At 39.2% G+C, this 18,920-nt stretch overlaps 1 protein-coding gene and 1 pseudogene across 2 annotated transcripts in view; both read right to left on the bottom strand.

Annotated features, from left to right (window-relative positions):
- CDK17 (cyclin dependent kinase 17) overlaps positions 1-18,920 on the bottom strand; it is a 124,686-nt gene that overhangs the window by 67,487 nt on the left and 38,279 nt on the right. The window lies entirely within an intron of this gene.
- On the bottom strand, positions 7,475-9,935 carry LOC135275356 (tropomyosin alpha-3 chain-like; annotated as a pseudogene).

The raw sequence follows: 18,920 nt of genomic DNA, 5'->3' as shown, positions 1-18,920 counted from the left end.
AATGAGGTGAGATTGGGCCATTGCACTCCAGCCTGTGTGAGAATAGCAAAACTCTGTCATCCAAAAAAAAAAAAAAAAAAAAAAAAAAACAGGCCAGGCGTGGTGACTCATGCCTGTAATCTCAGTACTTTGGGAGACTGAGGCAGGCAGATCACAAGATCAGGAGTTCCAGACCAGCCTAATCAACATGGTGAAACCCCGTCTCTGCTAAAAATACAAAAAAAAAAAATTAGCTGGGTGTGGTGGCGCACGCCTGTCATCCCAGCTACTCAGGAGAATCGCTTGAACCCAGGAGGCGGAAGTTGCAGTGAGCCAAGATCGCGCCACTGCACTCTAGCCTGACTGATGAGACTTCGTCTCAAAAAAAAAAAGAAAAATAAAAAACCAAGTAATGTAATACACCACATTAGCAAAATGGAGATAAACCACATGAACTCCTCAACTGATTTAACGAAAAAGAAAGAAAATGATTTTACGAATTCAACACCCTTTCATAATAAAAATCACTAAATAAACTAGAAATAGAAAGGAACTTCCTCAACATGAAAAGACCATATATAAAAACCCACAGTTAATATCCTACTCAATGGTGAAAGACTGAAAACTTTTCTCTTAAGATCAAAAACTAGACAAAGATGCCTGCTTTTACCACTCCTATGCAACACAGTACTAAAAGTTCTAGCTAGAACAATTAGGCAAGAAAAATATATATAAAGCAGCCAAACAGGAAATGAAAAAGTAAAACTATCCCTATTTAGATAAGATGACATGATCTTATATGAAGAAAACCTTAAAGAATCCACAAATAAAACTCTGTTAGAGCTAATAAACTCATTTCCTTAAGATGCAGAAAGAAAACTGCCATGCAAAAATCAGTTGTATTTCTATAGGTTAGCAATGAACTATAAAAAAGGGAAATTTTTTAAAAAATCGATTTGGAATAGCATCGAAAACAGTAAAATACTTAGGAATAAATTTAACCAATGCAGTGATACATGTTGAAAATTACAAAATATTGTTGAATAAAATTAAAGAAACTTAAATAAATGAAGTATATCCCATACTCATAGACTGGAAAACTTAATATTAGTAAGATGTCAATATTATCCAAAATATCTACAGATTTAATGCAATCTCTATCAAAATGCCAATGGTGCTCTTTTGCAGAAAAAGAATATAGTCTAAAATTTGTACCAGTTTACAGAGAGCTACGATTATGCCACTGCACTCCAGCCTGGATGATAGTGAGATCCTGTCTCAAATTTAAATAAATAAATAAATAAATAAAGGAAAAAGAAGAACATATCCTAAAATGTATACAGAATTCCAAGGAACCTTGAATAGTTTTGAACTAGAAGAACAAAGGTGGAGGTCTCATGCTTCCTCACTTCAAGACTTAATAAAAAGATAAAAAGCTACAACAAACAAAACCTATGGTACTGGCATAAGAAGAGAAATACAGAACAACAGAATAGGACTGAGATCCCAAACAGACTCTCACACTTGATTTTTGACAAAGGTGTCAAGACCATTCAATAGGGAAGGGGCAGTCTATTCAGCAAATGGTGCTGGGAAAACTCATGTTTTCATGCAAAAGAGTGAAACTGGAACATTATCTTATATCATATACAAGAGTTAACTCAAAATGGATCAAAGGCCTAAATATAAGAGTTAAAACTATAAAATGCTAAGAAGAAATATTCCTGATGTTGGATTTCACAATGATTTCTTAAATGTGATACCAAAAGCATAGCAACAACCAAAAAGACCAAAAAAATAGACATACTGGACTTTGAAACAACTCACAGAATGGGATAAAATACTTGCAAATCATATATCTAATAAGAATTTAATATCCAGAAAGAACTGCTACAACTCAACAACAAAAAACAAATACCCAATTTAAAAATGGGCAAAGATCTTGAATGTACATTGCACCAAAGATATACCAATGGCCTATAAGCAGATAAAAAGATGTTCAACATCATTACTCATTATGCAAACCAAAACCACCATAAAATACCACTTCATACCCAGTAGGATGGCTACGATCAAACAGAAAGCAGTAAGTGTCAGTGAGGATGTGAACAAACTGGAACACTGATGCAACTATAAAATGGTGTAGTCATTGTGAAAAACTGGTAGTTTCTCAAAAAACTAAACAGAATAATCATATGACGCAGCAATTCTACTCCTAGGGATATATGAAAGAAAAAAAAACTGAAAACAGGGACTCAAGTAGATACTTGTATACCAATGTTAAAAGCCAAAAGGTGGAAATAACCTGCCAATCAACAGATGAATAAACAAAATGTGGCACACACATACAATGCCATAAAAAGAAATGAAGTTCTGACATATGCTACAACATAGATGAGCCTTGAGAACATTACGCTAAGGGAACTAAAACACAAAAGGACAAATATTGTATGATTGTACGCAGATGAAAAGGCTCTAGAAACAGTTGTAATGTTTACATAAAATTTCAATTTTAATTAATGTCACTGGACTTCATGCTTAAAAAAATTAAAATGGGCTGGGCATGGTGGCTCAAGCCTGTAATCCCAGCACTCTGGGAGGCCGAGGCGGGTTGATCACGAGGTCAAGAGATCGAGACCATCCTGGTCAACATGGTGAAACCCCATCTCTACTAAAAATACAAAAGATTAGCTAGGCATGGTGGCGCGTGCCTGTAATCCCAGCTACTCAGGAGGCTGAGGCAGAAGAATTGCCTGAACCCAGGAGGCAGAGGTTGCAGTGAGCCGAGATCGCACCATTGCACTCCAGCCTGGGTAACAAGAGCGAAACTCCGTCTCAAAAAAAAAAAAATTAAAATGGGCCAGGCGTGGTGGCTCACGCCTACAATCCCAGTGCTTTGGAAGGCTGAGGAGGGCAGATCACCTGAGGTCGGGAGTTCGAGACCAGCCTGACCAACATGGTGAAACCCCATCCCTACTAAAAATACAAAATTAGCAGGGCGTGGTGGCACATGCCTGTAATCCCAGCTACTCGAGAGGCAGAGGCAGAATAACTTGAACCTAGGAGGTAGAGGCTGCGGTAAGCCAAGACTGCACCATTGCACTCCAGCCTGGGTAACAAGAGAGAAACTCTGTCTCAAAAAAACAAATAAATAAATAAATAATAATTAAAATGATAAATTTTGTTACGTGTACCACAATAAAAAAGTTTTATGGTTGTAAAATCCAGGTAAAGAACAAAGAAAAAAAAATGTTAACTATTGCATTAGCAGGCATTTATATCAGTTTTCCATCAAGCCTAAATACAGCCAATATTTGAGCTTTACTGAAATAATCAGCTAAATAATTTCAATATGAACAGTCAACCTATACCAATTATGTTGAACACAACAGAGGATTAGTGCTTATGGTTATGATGCAGACACTCACAAAGACTGTTGTTACTCCCAGCTTAACAGTAAGAACAAGCCAGATAAACTACAAAATCATAGTTTTTTAAACTCAGAAAGTTGAGGATGCAAAGAAAATAAATCAACTAAATTCTAGAGGAACAAGCCCTTTCTGGAAAAGAAAACAGGGCTGAGATCATGGTGAAAGGAGAAGTGAACCTTCTCCTTTAGAAGGGGGAAACTAGTCCACTTTTAACAGACTTTTCAAGGGGCACATGGGGGCTAGCAAGATAGATTAAAATCTCAAAAGCCTCATTCACAAACCAAATCTGCACTTTCCCAATAGGATCTCTTCCAAGTACTGAAGCTGAAAAAGGGAGGGTAAGGTGATGGGACCACAGAATGCTGGGGACAAGGCAGAAGAGCTGAGAGAAACTCCTGTCCAAGTGGCTTAGGGCCTTCACTAAGTACGAGGTCATGCCTGCCAAAGGAAGGTGGCAAGGTATTAGTTCAGTGCTCTCTCCAGTCGAAAGGACCTGAAGCCAGGAGTGGGGCTAGAGAGAGGAACAAAACATGTCCCAGTTGCTCAACATGCCAACAGCATGGGGCTGTGAAACAGAGAGGGATCTCCCACAGTTCAACAAACTGGGCTATCAAGGCTGGGATGGGCTATAAAGGATGGTGAGAGTTCCTGAATCTCACAGGTGCTCAGGTCCCAAACTCTAATAAAGGGAGTGTCCTTATTCTGCCTTCACAACGTCTGATACCAGTGGTAAACTAAATATAACTAAAACTGCCACAAGGTCCCAACCCAAACCAGATTGATTCAGCCCCTAACACTAGTGTCCTGACAGAATACTTCAGTCTGTACTTTCCTTTTTCACAATGTCTGACATAACATAAAAAATTAAGAGACCAAGAAACAGAAAATTGTGACCCATAATCAAGAAGAGTAAGTCTGGGGGAAAAAAGTAAATTAAGAATTAAACCATCCTGGTCAACATGGTGAAACCCCGTCTCTACTAAAAATACAAAAAATTAGCTGGGCATGGTGGCATGTGCTTGTAATCCTAGCTACTCAGGAGGCTGAGGCAGGAGAATTGCCTGAACCCAGGAGGCGGAGGTTGCAGTGAGCCGAGATCGTGCCATTGCACTCCAGCCTGGGTAACAAGAGCAAACTTCGTCTCAAAAAAAAAAAAAAAGAATTAAACCTATTGGAACAAATTTAAATTAATCTAGAACTCAGAAAAAAAGTCAATGTTTAAAGTGTGAGTCTGAGAGTTGCACTTACAAAACCGACTGAAACCAGGAAGGGTATGTGTAATAAGAAGGAAGGTCAGAAACTTGAGGAATGCTTAACAGTTAACAAGTAGATGAGGGAGAAGTAATCAATGCAGTTCCAAACAGAATGGATAGAAACACAAATTCTGACAACTGAAGAAACATTAGAGACAACCTGGGCCAAGCAATTTATTTTATGATTAAAGAAACAAAGCCTGAGGAGGCTCAAAAAAGTGTAATGATCTGGCCAAAAGTGAGAGGGGGTCAGGTCTTAAAATTTCACCTTAGGGATCCCAACTCAATTTTCTTTCCATAGTAGCAAATTTCCAGAGTTAGAAAGCAATTCTCTTTACCTGCTAGCTACTGAAGGATTAAATTCTAGCACGAAGAAGAAAATAGCACATGTATCTCTACTCCTTCAAACCCTGCTCCTCTTGCAGTCTTCACTACGGCAGTAAATGGATGGTAACTACCGTCTAACATTTGATCCAGATGTCTTTCTTTTTCTCACATTCCACAATCAGAGCAACACCAAAGCCTTCAAAACGTATCCAGAGTCTGACCACACAAACTGCTAAAATCCTTATCCAAGCCCAGTCTCATCATCTCGTTGCTTAGAATTTAATGTTTAGAGCATCCCACTGGGGATGGTGGTTCACATCTCTAACACCAGTGACTTGAGAGGCTGAGACAGGAGAATTGTTTGAGGCCAAGAGTTCCAAGACCAACCTGGGCAACACAGCCCCCTTCTCTTAAAAAAAAAAAATTAAAAATTAGCCAGGCAGCGTGGCACATGTCTGTAGTTCCAGCTACTCAGGAGGCTGAGGCAGGAGGATCAGTTGAGCCCAGAAGTTTAAAGCTGCAGTGAGCTGTGATCTCGCCACTGCACTCCAGCCTGGGAAACAAAGTGAGACCCCAATTCTTAAGAAAAAGAAAAAAATTTTCGAGCATCCTAATTGGTTTTACTGCTCCCACCCCAACACCTCTACCCTCCCTGCCCTACCGCCCATAATATATTTCTATTTAGCAGCCAGAGCAAATATATTCAATCTTAAATAACATAATACTCTTCTTCAAAACCCTACAATGACTGGCACTTACTCAACAGTTAAACCCAAAGTTCTTAAATGGCTTATGAGGCCCTCATAAGTGGCCTGTCTGCCAATCTCCTTTTTAACTTCATTTTCTGCCATTCTGCTCCTACCCACTCCACTCTAGCAGCACAGTGTCTGCTGTTTCTGCTTTTGCACCTGCTGTTCCCTCTGCTTGGAAGGCATTTCTCCAAGATGTTAATGGCTCATTTCCTTACTTCCTTTTAGGTTTTACTCAAATATTACTTCCCTGGTCACCTTGTAGTGACAACTCTAAACCCAGGTCACACGTCACACTCTATTCCCCTTAACTGCTTTAATTTTCTCCATAGCCTTGTTGTCTAACATTCTATATTGGTGTTTTGGTTTTTTTTTTTTTTTTTTTTTGAGACAGAGTCTTGCTCTGTCTCCAGGCTGAAGTGCAGTAGCACAATCTCAGCTCACTGCAACCTCCACCTCCAAGGTTCAAGTGATTCTCGAGTAGCTGGATCTAAAGGTACACGCCACCACACTCACCTAATTTTTTTGTATTTTTAATAGAGACGGGTTTCACCATGTTGACCAGGATGGTCTCGATCTCTTGACCTTGTGATCCTCCCTCATCAACCTCCCAAGTGCTGGGAGTACAGGTGTGAGCCACTGCACCTGGCCCATATTGGTCTGTTGTTGACTCCCTCCACTAGAATGTGGTCTCCTTAAGAACAGGGAATTAATATATTTTGCTCATTATTGTATCCACAGCATTTAGAACAAATTTTGGCACTCAACAGGCACTCATAAATGCTGAATGAGTTAATGAATAAATGAATGACAGCAAATACTAATATAGTACTAGAAATTAGTCATCTTTTTTGACTTAGGCTCTGTCTCCCTGACTGAAGTCAATCTATTAACTGGCAAAGTTTCTGATCATTGTCTCACACAAACTGCTTAGGTTTTCTCCTATTTGTTAAAAAGTATTATTCATTCATTTCAACATTCACACAGAGGCCCTATCATATCCTCAGCAATATAGGAGACACTGAGGGCAAAAAGATAAATATAATATTAACTCTGTTAATAATATTACTTAGTCTTGAGAGGTGTTATATCATTTTCAAAACGATGACATTATTCTGCAAATGAATGAAACTCCAGGATAATAACATTAAATGTTTTCATAATTATTTCAAAGTCCACAAATTCATCCAAAAAATAGCACACATACTCAAAGCGAACTTTTGAAAACTGTTTGACCCATGTGACAACATATAAAAAAATTTATTTATTTGAGACAGGATCTCACTTTGTCACCCAGGCTGGAGTGCAGTGACACGATCATGGTTCACTGAAGCCTCCACTGCCCAGGCTCAAGAAATCCTTTCACCTCAGCCCTCCAAGTCGCTGGGACTACAGGTATGCACCATCACACCCAGCCAATTTTTGTTTTTGTAGAGATGGAGTTTTGAACTCCTAAACCAAGCAAACCCCCTACCTGGGCCTCCCAAAGTACTAGGATTACAGGCATGAGCCACTGTGCTAAGTCTTAAAATTTTTTTTTTTTTTTGGGAGGGACTGGTTCTTTATCTCAAAAAGGCACTTGTCAATATTCAGTATCAAAACAGTTACACTATTGATTTGTCTTTCTCCCAATCGGTCCAAAAAGACCACATAAAAGGAGAGTACATTTTAAGCCAATAAGCTACAGGATGTATACCTAACAGACCTTCTAGAAACCTTACCAGAAAATGGGGACCAGATAGGGAAACTTTAAAAGATCAGCAAACTGCCAGCCCACGGACTGCAGAGGCTGTCACAGCCAGATGGGGTGGCCAGGGTGCCACAAATCCAAAGAAGCAAAGTTTCAAAATAATATAAAAATTTAAAAGTTTTCTCAAGATTTCTCCAGCACTGACTGATACAAAGCACAATGAGATGGCACTTTTAGAGACGGCAGCTTCAAACCCAGAAAAGGGTAATGAGATGAGTTTCATATGGCTAAATCAGTGGCAAAAACATAATCTTCTTTCTTTCTTTCAAGGAGGCAGGAAAGCAATTAAGTGGTCATCTCAACATAAGGGGCACATGATCCGTTCTGTACAGCAGTTGGGAGGGAGTAGAGATGGGACAAAAATTTGGTCTAAGAGATCTTACCATCTTAATTTGGTCACTTGTAATGAAAAAAATAAAAAATAGAAATAATGTTGTCCAAAGAGATCTTAAAGCTGAAAACTTGAACAGCACATTTTTTTGTTGTTGTTGTTTTTGTTGTTGTTTGGCTAACTCCTGGAATCACCTTTCTGGTTTAGCTGGTACTCTGTACAGAGCAATGAGGTTTCCCATAGTGGAGTCTTTCCCTGGGCTCTGTTTGGCTCTCAGTAAGGCAGGGCTATACCTTTTCCTCTCCTCTATGGAGAGGGCAATATGCATTAAGCTGAAAAGTCACCTTCCAAAAGTGAGAAAGGGATTAGCTTGCTGCTTCAGGGCTGTGGAATTATTTGGAATGTTTACAAATGGTTGCTACAAAACAACAAAAAAGGTAATTACAAAATGTGTATATCACGACATGCTTTTAAAGACATTATGCATTGTGCTCACATTCCCTTAAATGTTGTTTCCAAAGGTGCTCAGCCTCTAGCCCAGCTGGAATCTTCGGGAAGAGGCAGAGACAGTTTGGCGAATAAGACACAGGGGAGGAGGGGGCAGCAAAAGGAGAAAGCAGCCTTCCAGTTAAAGATCAGCCCTCAGTTAAAGGTCATCTTCAGGCAGGCTGGCCTCAGGCGGAGTCAGGGTCAGAGGGAGAAGCAGCAGCAGGGTGGGACTGGGGCGTTCTACATCTCATTCAGGTCAAGCAGAGTCTGGTCCAGCATCCTTTGTGTACAGAGGTGCTCCTCTTTGGTGCATTTCAGTTTGTCTTTCAAGTCATCAATTGTCTTTTCCAGCTTGACTACCGATCTCTCAGCAAACTCAGCACGGGTCTCTGCCTCCTTGAGTTTATCAGTAAGAATTTCGATCTCTTCCTCATATTTGTCTTCTTTTTGAGAGTACTTTTCTTCAGCAGTATTGACACTTCAGGCTCTGGTCCATCAGTCTGATCTTCTCATCCATCTCTCGGCAACGGGACTCTGCCAGCTCAGCTCGTTCCTCTGTGCGTTCCAAGTCTCCTTCAATGATGACCAACTTATGAGCCACCTCTTCATACTTCCTATCTGCCTCTTCTGCAATGTGCTTAGCTTCTTTGAGTTGGATTTCCTGGAGTTCCGTCTTCTCTTCATCTTTTAAGGCCCAGTTTTCAATAACCTTGATAACTCTCTCACTCTCATCAGCAGCTTTTTCAGCTTCTTCCAGCTTTTGCAGGGCAGTGGCCAGACGCTCCTGAAAACGGACCACCTCCTCTTCAGCCAGCTGGATCCTACAGTTCAAGGAGGCCACTTCAGCCTCAGCCTGTTCCCGGGCCCGCCTTTCTCCATTAACTTCTCACTGGAGGCACTCAGCTCCCTCCTCTGCATCATCTGCCTGCTGCTGCAGAACCTGGATCTTGCGCTTCATCGCCTCGATGGTGGTGATCCCAGCCATGGTGCCCACCCAGCTACTGCTCGCGCTCCGGCTCCTGCCTCCTCCGCGAGGCTATGCAGTCTCCTCTCACCACCTTAAAATTTAATTTAATTGGCTGACTTTATTAAACTTGTAGAGATCAAGACATTATAGTTCACTATATTGGAACTCCTATATGAAATGATGTCCCTACCCATTACCTCCTGAATTCAGTAAGAACTTAGACAAAAAACTGCCAGTAGCTGAGAAGCTTCAACGGGTTTATTAAGGTTGTTTCTCAACATCATCTGCTAAATAATCCCCCAGATCCCTCTGACTTTCAGAAGATAATATTTTTCAACTGAAACTTATTTTCATTATTTTCTGTAAACATATTTTTGTACACGTTGTATGTTGGGCAAGAAATTAAAATTCAAAATATAATTAAAATCTGATTTAAATGTCACTCAGAATGCAGATCTTTCCATCATGAATAATCAATTGATTTGCAGAAGATAAATCCCTAGAGAAAGGGCATTTGTCTTAAACAGCTGTTCAGTTTCAGAGAATTCATAAAGTCATCTATTAGAAATGTCATCTGATGCTTTTGATAATGGTCTGACTCAGAACAGAACCAAGAGAGCAATTGTAACCACTTGAGGTAGTGCCTCATTTTGACATACAAATGGTTATATACAAAAGGGGAAAAACGACCATTAAAATGAAGCTCAGGCCAGGCACAGTGGCTCAGGGCTATAATTCCAGCACTTTGGGAGGCTGAGGCAGGAGCATGTTGAGGCCAGGAAATTGAGACCAGTCTAGGCAACATAGTGAGACCCTCAATTCTACAAAAAAAAAAATTTAAAAATAGCCAGATGTGGTGTCACATGCCTGTAGTCCTAGCCACTTACGAGGCTGAGGCAGGAGGATCACTGGATCCCAGGAGTTTGAGGCTGCAGTGAGCTATGACTGCACTCCAACCTGGAAGATAGAGCGAGACTCTGTCTCAAAAAACAAACAAAAAATAGAAGAGGCAAGAAGGCAATTATCATTTTACATCTCAGTTATGTGATGAACACTCCTACTCATGAGTTTGCATATAAGTACTGTATTTCTCAAAGTATAACTACAGGAAGGTCATAGTAGACTACTTGAGCTTCAAATTACCCTCCCTAGTCATTAGAAAGCAACCTTTTTAACTAATAAAGCAAGCACTGAGAGGTTACATCTTTGGGTTGTACATGCCCTACCTTCTCTGAGACAGCAATTCAGCTTATTTTATCTGGTGAAAAGTTAAATAATAGTAATATTAGGTCAGTAAACTCAAATTCTTCCTGAGAAAGGTATCCTGAGATTTTAATCCAGGGTACATATCCAAGAGAAGCTGTAACACATTTACCCAAAAATATGGACAGAAATGGTCATAGCAACATGTCTATAATAGCATACTAGAAACAACCCAAATGTTTATTACAGACAGGACAAAGTATGGTAAATCTGCAGAATGGAGTATCATACAGTAGTAAAAATGAATGAACTATAACCACATGCAATAAAGACGAATACTAGTAACATGATCTTTAAAAAAAAAAAGTCCCAGAAGACTACATTTAGTACTTTTTTATAAATATAAAAAAAAAAAAACAAGGCCAGGTGCGGTGGCTCACGCCTGTAATCCCAACACTTTGGGAGGCCGAGGTGGGCGGATCACGTGGTCAGGAGTTCGAGACCAGCCTGACCAACATGGTGAAACACCACCTCTACTAAAAATACAAAAATTAGCCAGATGTGGTGGCGCACGCCTGTAATCCCAGCTACTCCAGAGGCTGAGGCAGGAGAATCGCTTGAACCTGGGAGGCAGAGGTTGCAGTGAACCTAGATCAAGCCACTGCACTCCAGCCTGGGAAACAAAGCAAGACTCTATCTCAAAAAAAAATTTTTTTTAATTTAAAAATTTGTCGGGTCTAGAGGCTCACGCCTGTAATCCCAGCACTTTGGGAGGTCAAGACGGGTGGATCATGAGGTCAAGAGATCGAGACCATCCTGGCCAACACAGTGAAACCCCATCTCTACTAAAATATAAAAATTAGCTGGGCGTGGTGGCGCATGTCTGTAGTCCCAGCTACTCAGGACGCTGAGGCAAGAGAATTGCTTGAACCCAGGGGGCAGATGTTGCAGTGAGCTGAGATCACACCACTGCACTCTAGCCTGGCATCTGGCAACAGAGCAAGACTGTGTCTCAAAAAAAAAAAATTGAAAAAAATTAAAAATTTATAAAAATAAAAAAACACTATTTTTATTATTTAGGTGAACTATATATAATATTTTTAATAGAAAGGATTAAAATAACAAAGTTTATGATAATAGTTACCAATTAGGGAGAAGCAAGGAGAAAAGCACATAAAAAGTTAAGTTATTGACAATATTTAAGAAGTTGAGTTCACAGGTATTATTTTATTGATGTACAATTACATACACAGATTATGCAGGGACCAGTGAGAATCCTGTCATAAGCCCAGAATTACGATTAACAAAATTTTGTGCAAATTTGTTTTAAAAAAAAAAATTTACGGAAAAAAGAATAGTCAGGGCACGATAGCTCACGCCTGTAATCCCAGCACTTTGGGAGGCTGAGGTGGGCGGATCACGAGGTCAAGAGTTCAAGACCAGCCTGACCAACATGGTGAAACCCCATCTCTACTAAAAATACAAAAATTAGCCAGGCATGGTGGTGCGCACCTGTAATCCCAGCTACTCCGGAGGCTGAGGCAGGAGAATCAACTGGACCAGGGAGGTGGAGGCTGTAGTGAGCTAAGATCACGCCACTGCATTCCAGCCTGGGTGATGAGCGAGACAAAGAAAGAAAGAAAAGAAAGGAGAGAGAGAGAGAAGAAAGAGGAAGGAGGGAAGGAGAGAAAGAGAAAGAAAAAGAGAGAGAGAGAAAGAAAGAGAAAGAGAGAAAGAAAGCAAGCAAGCAAGCAAGCAGAAGCATAATTAAAAAGTAAAAGTAATGGCCAGTCACGGTGGCTCACGCCTATAATCCCAACACTTTGGGAGGCTGAGATGGGGGGATCGCCAGGTCAGGAGATCAAGACCATCCTGGCTAACATGGTGAAATCCCTAATCAAGCCTCAGGTATATGACTTCTGGAGGATATCACATAATCTTTGATGCTAGGTTAAGATCTAATTTAAACATCTCATTATCTGAAGAATTTCAGATGCTGAAAATTATCAAAATAAGATCCCTCCCTTCATGAGATAATTTTATCACAACTCACCTAGTTTATATGAATCCTGTGTTAGGAACTAAGGACAGAGAGAAAAGACATCAGCACTGGCCTCAAGATGAGAAACACTACAGAAAATCAGACAATGCAGTGTGAGAATGACATATGCCCAGGCAGCTCTGGGACCACAGAAGACATCTGACGGGATACAGGGAACAGGGAAAAGCCCCGCACATTGCAGAGGCTCAGTAACTACCAATGTGATCTCCAGGACTTTGGTTGGCAAAGGCCTAGTATTTTGACCAGTGTATAGGCAGGGTTCAGTCAAGAGACAGAAACTACACCTGTAATTTTAACACAGAATTTAATAAAAGTTGCTAACCAGGAAAACTGGAGAACTGAGAAGGCAAAAAGGAGGAGAGACATATATCATAGACATAGTAAATGCAAAAAGCAACTATCAGTACCACAGCTGAGAGGAACAACGGGAAGTAGTAGGAAATACGAAAACTCAAGAGGCTTGAAGGAGAAATCCTAAGAAACTGGGATCCAGACCTCTGAAAAGAAACTACATGTCAAGAGCTTGGAGGGGAACCCTGCAAAGCTGGAACCCAGATTTTTGAGAGGGAGGAAATGGCTAGTTGATGCTGGCATCTCTGAGGGGATGTGATGAAGACGGCTTTATGAGTGTGGAAAAACTGCAAACTGGAACCATTTGCCACTCCTGTTCCTACCAGGGTGAAGCTTTGTTGCTGTGGAGATATGAACAGGAAGAGGAAGTAAACAAATAGGAGAAAAATCCCTTGCTCCTCCTCTTTTACTTTCCTATCTCCTACTGGTAACATCTATTGGGAAAAAATAACAGGAAACTAGTTACAAAAGAGAAATATAGTCTGTAGGGTCCCAGCTCCTACCTCACAATGCAGTTTCAACGGGTAAGTTTGAAGCTGCAGGAAAATAGCTTAATACCTGTATAATTTTATTTCTCCATTTTAAATATTTAAGGTAATATTTTACAAATATTTGGAGTTACAAAATCTAGTTAAACTAGGCTGTTTGAGTTTTCTCATGACTTAGGAGGAAATTATATAAACAATACCAAAATAAGGGTATCTATTTTAATACACCAAACTTTGAAAGAATGACCCTTCTGTCCTCTGTAATAAAGGCAATATACAGATCTTACAAACCAGAATCAAAACCTTAAGAATTGAGAGAAAAAAATTTCCCACACCCATGCATACCTAGATGGAAAAATTCTTAAGGCCCAAATTTGGCATCTATGTGAAAACTTGAAACTTTCACTTATTCAAAAATCATCAAAAGAGAAGATTAATGTGGATTAATGAAAGGACTAAATTGCTAACATTTTAGATTAATGCTATTTCATTACTTTCAAAAGTAAGTAGCTTTTCCCTTTAGACCAAATCTTCTTCTAGTAATTTATATTGATATTTTTATTGCCTGAGATGTTCTGAGTCTTTCTCTGTAATAGTTTGACTTTTTATTAATATTTATCATTTCAAACATGCCATATTTCGCCAAATCTAAAATGCCATCACTTACACAATATACCATTACTGAATAAAGAAAAAATGCAAAAATTAAACTATGACTTCATGTGTCCTTTCGTGGACTTTTAAAACTTAGTCAAAGAGCTCTTCTATATTAATAACCTAATGCACTGTTAACGGATATTATCTCGGGTATGTTTTGATTACATTTTGGTGCCAATTGCTGTTATATTGATTTTTAGAGTGCATACAAATATTTTGGTTTTTCAAACTTGTTTTTATTTTTCTGATAGCTTTGTTTACCTTATTACTTAACAAACCCTTTTCCAGAGAAAGCATAAAGATTAGTCCACGTCTGTTAATTTCAAACTAATGGACTAAATAATTTCATTTATTATTATTATTATTATTATTTTTGAGATGGAGTTTCACTCCTGTTGCCCAGGCTGGAGTGCAATGGTGTAATCTCACTTGGCTCATTGCAATCTCCACCTTCTGGGTTCAAGTGATTCTCCTGCCAGCCTTCTAAGTAGCTGGGATTACAGGGACACACCAGCACACCCAGCTAATTTTTTGCATTTTTTTTTTTTAGTAGAGGCGGGGTTTCATCATGTTAGCCAGGCTGGTCTTGAACTCCCAACCTCAGGTGATCCGCCTGCCTCAGCCTCCTAAAGTGCTGGGATTACAGGCGTGAACCACCATGCCTGGCCTCATTTATTATTTACAGGATCAGAGGGCTAGGGGAATGGAAGGAGGATGGAGAGAAATTGGTATACAGTTTTTTTTAGGGGTGATTAAAATGTTCTAAAATTAGATTATAGTGATGATTATACAACTACAAATATATTAAAAACATTAAATTATACACACTAAGGGTGTGAGCTTTATAATATATAAATTATGTCAGTAAAGGTTTTTTGTTTTTTTTTTTTTGAGACGGAGTTTCACTCTGTTGCCCAGGATGGAGTGCAATGGTGCAGGATCAGCTCACTGCAAATTCTGTCTCCCAGGTTCAAGCAATTCTCCTGCCTCAGCCTCCCAAGTAACTGGGATTACAGGTGCCTGCCACCATGCCTGGCTAATTTTTGTATTTTTAGTTAGAGATGGGGTTTCACCATGTTGACCAGGCTGGTCTTGAACTCCTGACTCAAGTGATGTGCCTGCCTCGGCCTCCCAAAGGATTGGGATTACAGGTATGAGCCACTGCGCCTGGATAATAATATTTTAATATAATTATTTTATTGTAAACTCTGTCTCCTCACATCAATAAAACAACTAATTGAACATAAGATATTTACAGTACACTTTAATTTTTTTTTTTTTTTGAGACAGAGTCTCACTCTGTCACTAGCGCTGGAGTGCAGTGGCCCCATCTCAGCTCACTACAACCTCTGCCTCCTAGGTTCAAGCAATTCTCCTGTCTCAGTCTCCCGAGTAGCTGGATTACAGGCGCACACCACCATGCCCAGCTCATTTTTATATTTTTAGTAGAGAGGGGGTTTTAACATGTTGGCCAGGCTGGTCTCAAACTCCTGGCCTCAAGTGATATGCCTGCCTCAGCCTCCCAAAAAGCTAGAATTACAGGTGTGAGCCACCATGCCCAGCTTCTAGTTTGATTTTTATAAAATCTTGTTTTTGAAAATAACTACATTAGAGGATTCCCTAAGTTTAGTTGTCAGAAAACTTTGTCTGTAAATAACCCAACAGTAAATATTTTAGGCTTTGTGGGCCATACATAGTCTCTGTTAAATATTTTTAAGCAACCTTCAAAAATGTAAAGCAATTCTTAGCTCTAGGGATATTAGACCTCAGCTCTAATCACATACAATTTTTTTATTTTGGAAATCAAGCAGTCCAAATGCAGCCCACAGCAATGATAAGATTAATGAGAGGACACCAAACATAAAAGCAGTTTTGGTCTTGGAGGAATATATTTCACCTCTCATTCTGCTAGGTGATATTAGGGGTAGAGGGTTGAATACTGACTAAAATGATTTCCACACCAAAATCAGATGTTCTAGATGTGTCTTCTCAGCCTCCAAGGTACAGTGATGAAAGAAGAAAGACCTCACACATTTATTAAGAATTTGTGAGCTCTTTCACAAAAAAAAAAAAAAAAAATACTTGAAGGGACAAAGATAACTACAGAAATAATTCACAGATATACACTATATATATATATCTATATCTATCTATATATCTATATCTATCTATATATATATTCAAAGTTCCTATCACCTCCAGTTACAAAAGAAGAAAACAAGTCATCAATTAGCATTTTAAAATTAGAACACCCTGGCCACGCACAGTGGCTCATGCCTGTAATCCCAGCACTTTGGGAGGCCAAGGCAGGAGGATCACCTGAGGTCAGAGTTCAAGACCAGCCTGACCAACATGGAGAAACCCTGTCTCTACTAAAAATACAAAAATTAGCCAGGTGTGGTGGTGGGTGCCTGTAATCCCAGCTACTCGGGAGGCTGAGGCAGGAGAATTGCTTGAACCAGGGAGGTGAAGGTTGCAGTGAGCTGAGATGGCACCACTGCAGTCTAACCTGGGCAATAGATCAAGACTCAATTTAAAAAAAAAAAAAAAATTAGAACCCCCTGTACAGGGGCCTACAGAACTCTAGTCCGGGCGAGGTGGCTCACACATGTAATCCCAGCACTTTGGGAGGCCAAGGCAGGAGGATCATGAGGTCAGAAGATTGAGACCATCCAGGCTAACATGGTGAAACCCCATCTCTACTAAAAATTCAAAAAATTAGCCAGGTATGGTGGCAGGCGCCTCTAATCCCAGCTACTCGGGAGGCTGAGGCAGGAGAATCACTTGAACCTGGGAGGCGGAGGTTGCAGTGAGCTGAGATCATGCCACTGCACTCCAGCCTGGTGACAAAAGGAGACTTCATCTCAAAAAAAAAAAAAATTGAGCCACTCTGATGAAAAGTACATCACTGTAATTCTAATCTGCATTTTCCTGGTGACTAACATCACCAATCATCTTTTCACGTGCTTCCCCCTATCCATTTCACTGAGGACTCCAATCATTCTTATGCTGTGATTATTTGGCTGTGTTCTGTTTGGTTTTCTGCTGTTCTGTTCTTTTCCCATCTTCTTTTCTCCTCTATGCTTTAAATATATCCTCCTTACAACAACCACTCTGGGGTGGGTACCATCAGGAAAGACAGCACGTATTATAGGAAATCACTTTCATAGGCTTGGTCTTTGAGTCCCTAAAAACCGAAAATATTTTTCTGTGTTTCACAAATGAACTTCAAAATTGCCTTGAAAAGAAAATTAAGGTTGGTAAACTCCTTTTTCAGAAGAGGGTTGGGAATTTGGTGCCACCTTTAGTTTCATCAAGCACCATGGAAAACCAATAAAGTATATTCAAAGACTCAGGAAGTCCTCACAGATATGAGACAGAATCAAAGTATATAAAAAAAGGGACAGAACTCGGCAAAAGCATTACTTGGTTATGAGGAAATTTTCAGACACCAAACCTTTGTCTGTTTATATATATATCACAAATATGTTTGTCAATCTAATAATTTCTGAATGTCTATATATTGTATTAATATTTACTATACATTTATCCCTAAAAATTAAAGTTTTAAATTGTCCTTAAATATTCAATGTTAAATAAAAATAAAATTGCTTTTTTCTCAAAGATGAGGTATTTGATAATGGTACATTATCTTCCCTGTGCCAATCATTAAAATAATTTTTCCACAAAGTAGATAACTCATTTATCAATTTACTGTTAAAGTAACAAAATAACATCACTATATACCTAGCTTTATAGAGTTTAAAGAGTCTTTACATCCATCGTTTTATTTGACTCTTAATTCTATGAAGTAAAAAAGATAAGTTATCATTCATATATATATGGAGAAAACAAAAGCTCAAAACTTAAGACTCACCCAAGAGTCACGAAACTACTTAGTAAACCCTGATAAGGCAAAATGCAAATCCTGTGTGTTCCTTCACTAACCTCACAAATAAGTTGGTTGATGTGTAGATTATAAGTGAAACACAAATTGCCTTTCCTTTCAATTTTTGTGAAATTAAGCAATATTCCTGAATAAAGTCAGACCCTCTTGATAATCTTTTTCAAAAGAAAAACTACACCTAAAAGCAATTTTAGCAATATCAAATTATAGAAAGTTAACAAATTTCACTTACTATGCTACCAAAATGTGTTTGACAAATTATTTCCTAATGAGGTCATCTTATCTGATTTTTCTCTTATGTATTTTTAAAATAGGTTTATAGAAGCTGGGCATGGTGGCATGCACCTATCATTCCAGCTATTTGGGAGGCTGAGGTGGGAGCACTATTTGAGCCCAGGAGTTTAAGACCAGCTGGAGAGAGCATAGCAAGACCCTGTTTCTATTTTTAAAAACTATAAAGCAGATAATCCTATAAATAGTACTTCTACAGGAGCCCTATAAGCATTCCTCCTTCCTTCTTTGATAGGCCTGTGAATATCTCCATAGGCAGGATCAAAAAGACAAATTCCAGACTCAATTCCACAATTAGTAAGGAAAATTTTTCTATACCTGGTTACATTTCAACACTTCTAAGAACAGACTGCAGACACAGGGAAGGCCAAAAAGCTTCTAGCAACTACCTTCCATCGCTATCCAGCTTTCCGAGACTGGCCACTGTATTTTTAAATGAAATCAAGTTATTTAAAATTATTAACAAACTCTTTTTGAGAATAGTACTGTCAAGTGTTAGACATTCCACCGGAGAACTAGGCCACATCCATTTATTGTATCAACACAGATGTTATCCTTCCTACACAGCAGGCCATTTCAATCATTTCTTTTATAAGCAATATGACCCAGTCCCTCATATAAAGGAAAGTAAAATAAGTATTCATCTGAAAAGCTCCCTTAGTTCTAGGTATAATAAATCACAGCC

This window comes from Aotus nancymaae, unplaced genomic scaffold (assembly GCF_030222135.1).
Source record: "Aotus nancymaae isolate 86718 unplaced genomic scaffold, 86718_ANA_hifiasm-v0.15.2.pri h1tg000016l, whole genome shotgun sequence".
Classification (NCBI taxonomy): Eukaryota; Metazoa; Chordata; class Mammalia; order Primates; family Aotidae; genus Aotus; species Aotus nancymaae.
Note: the sequence above shows the minus strand (reverse complement) of the source record. Positions and strands in the feature narration are given on the sequence as shown.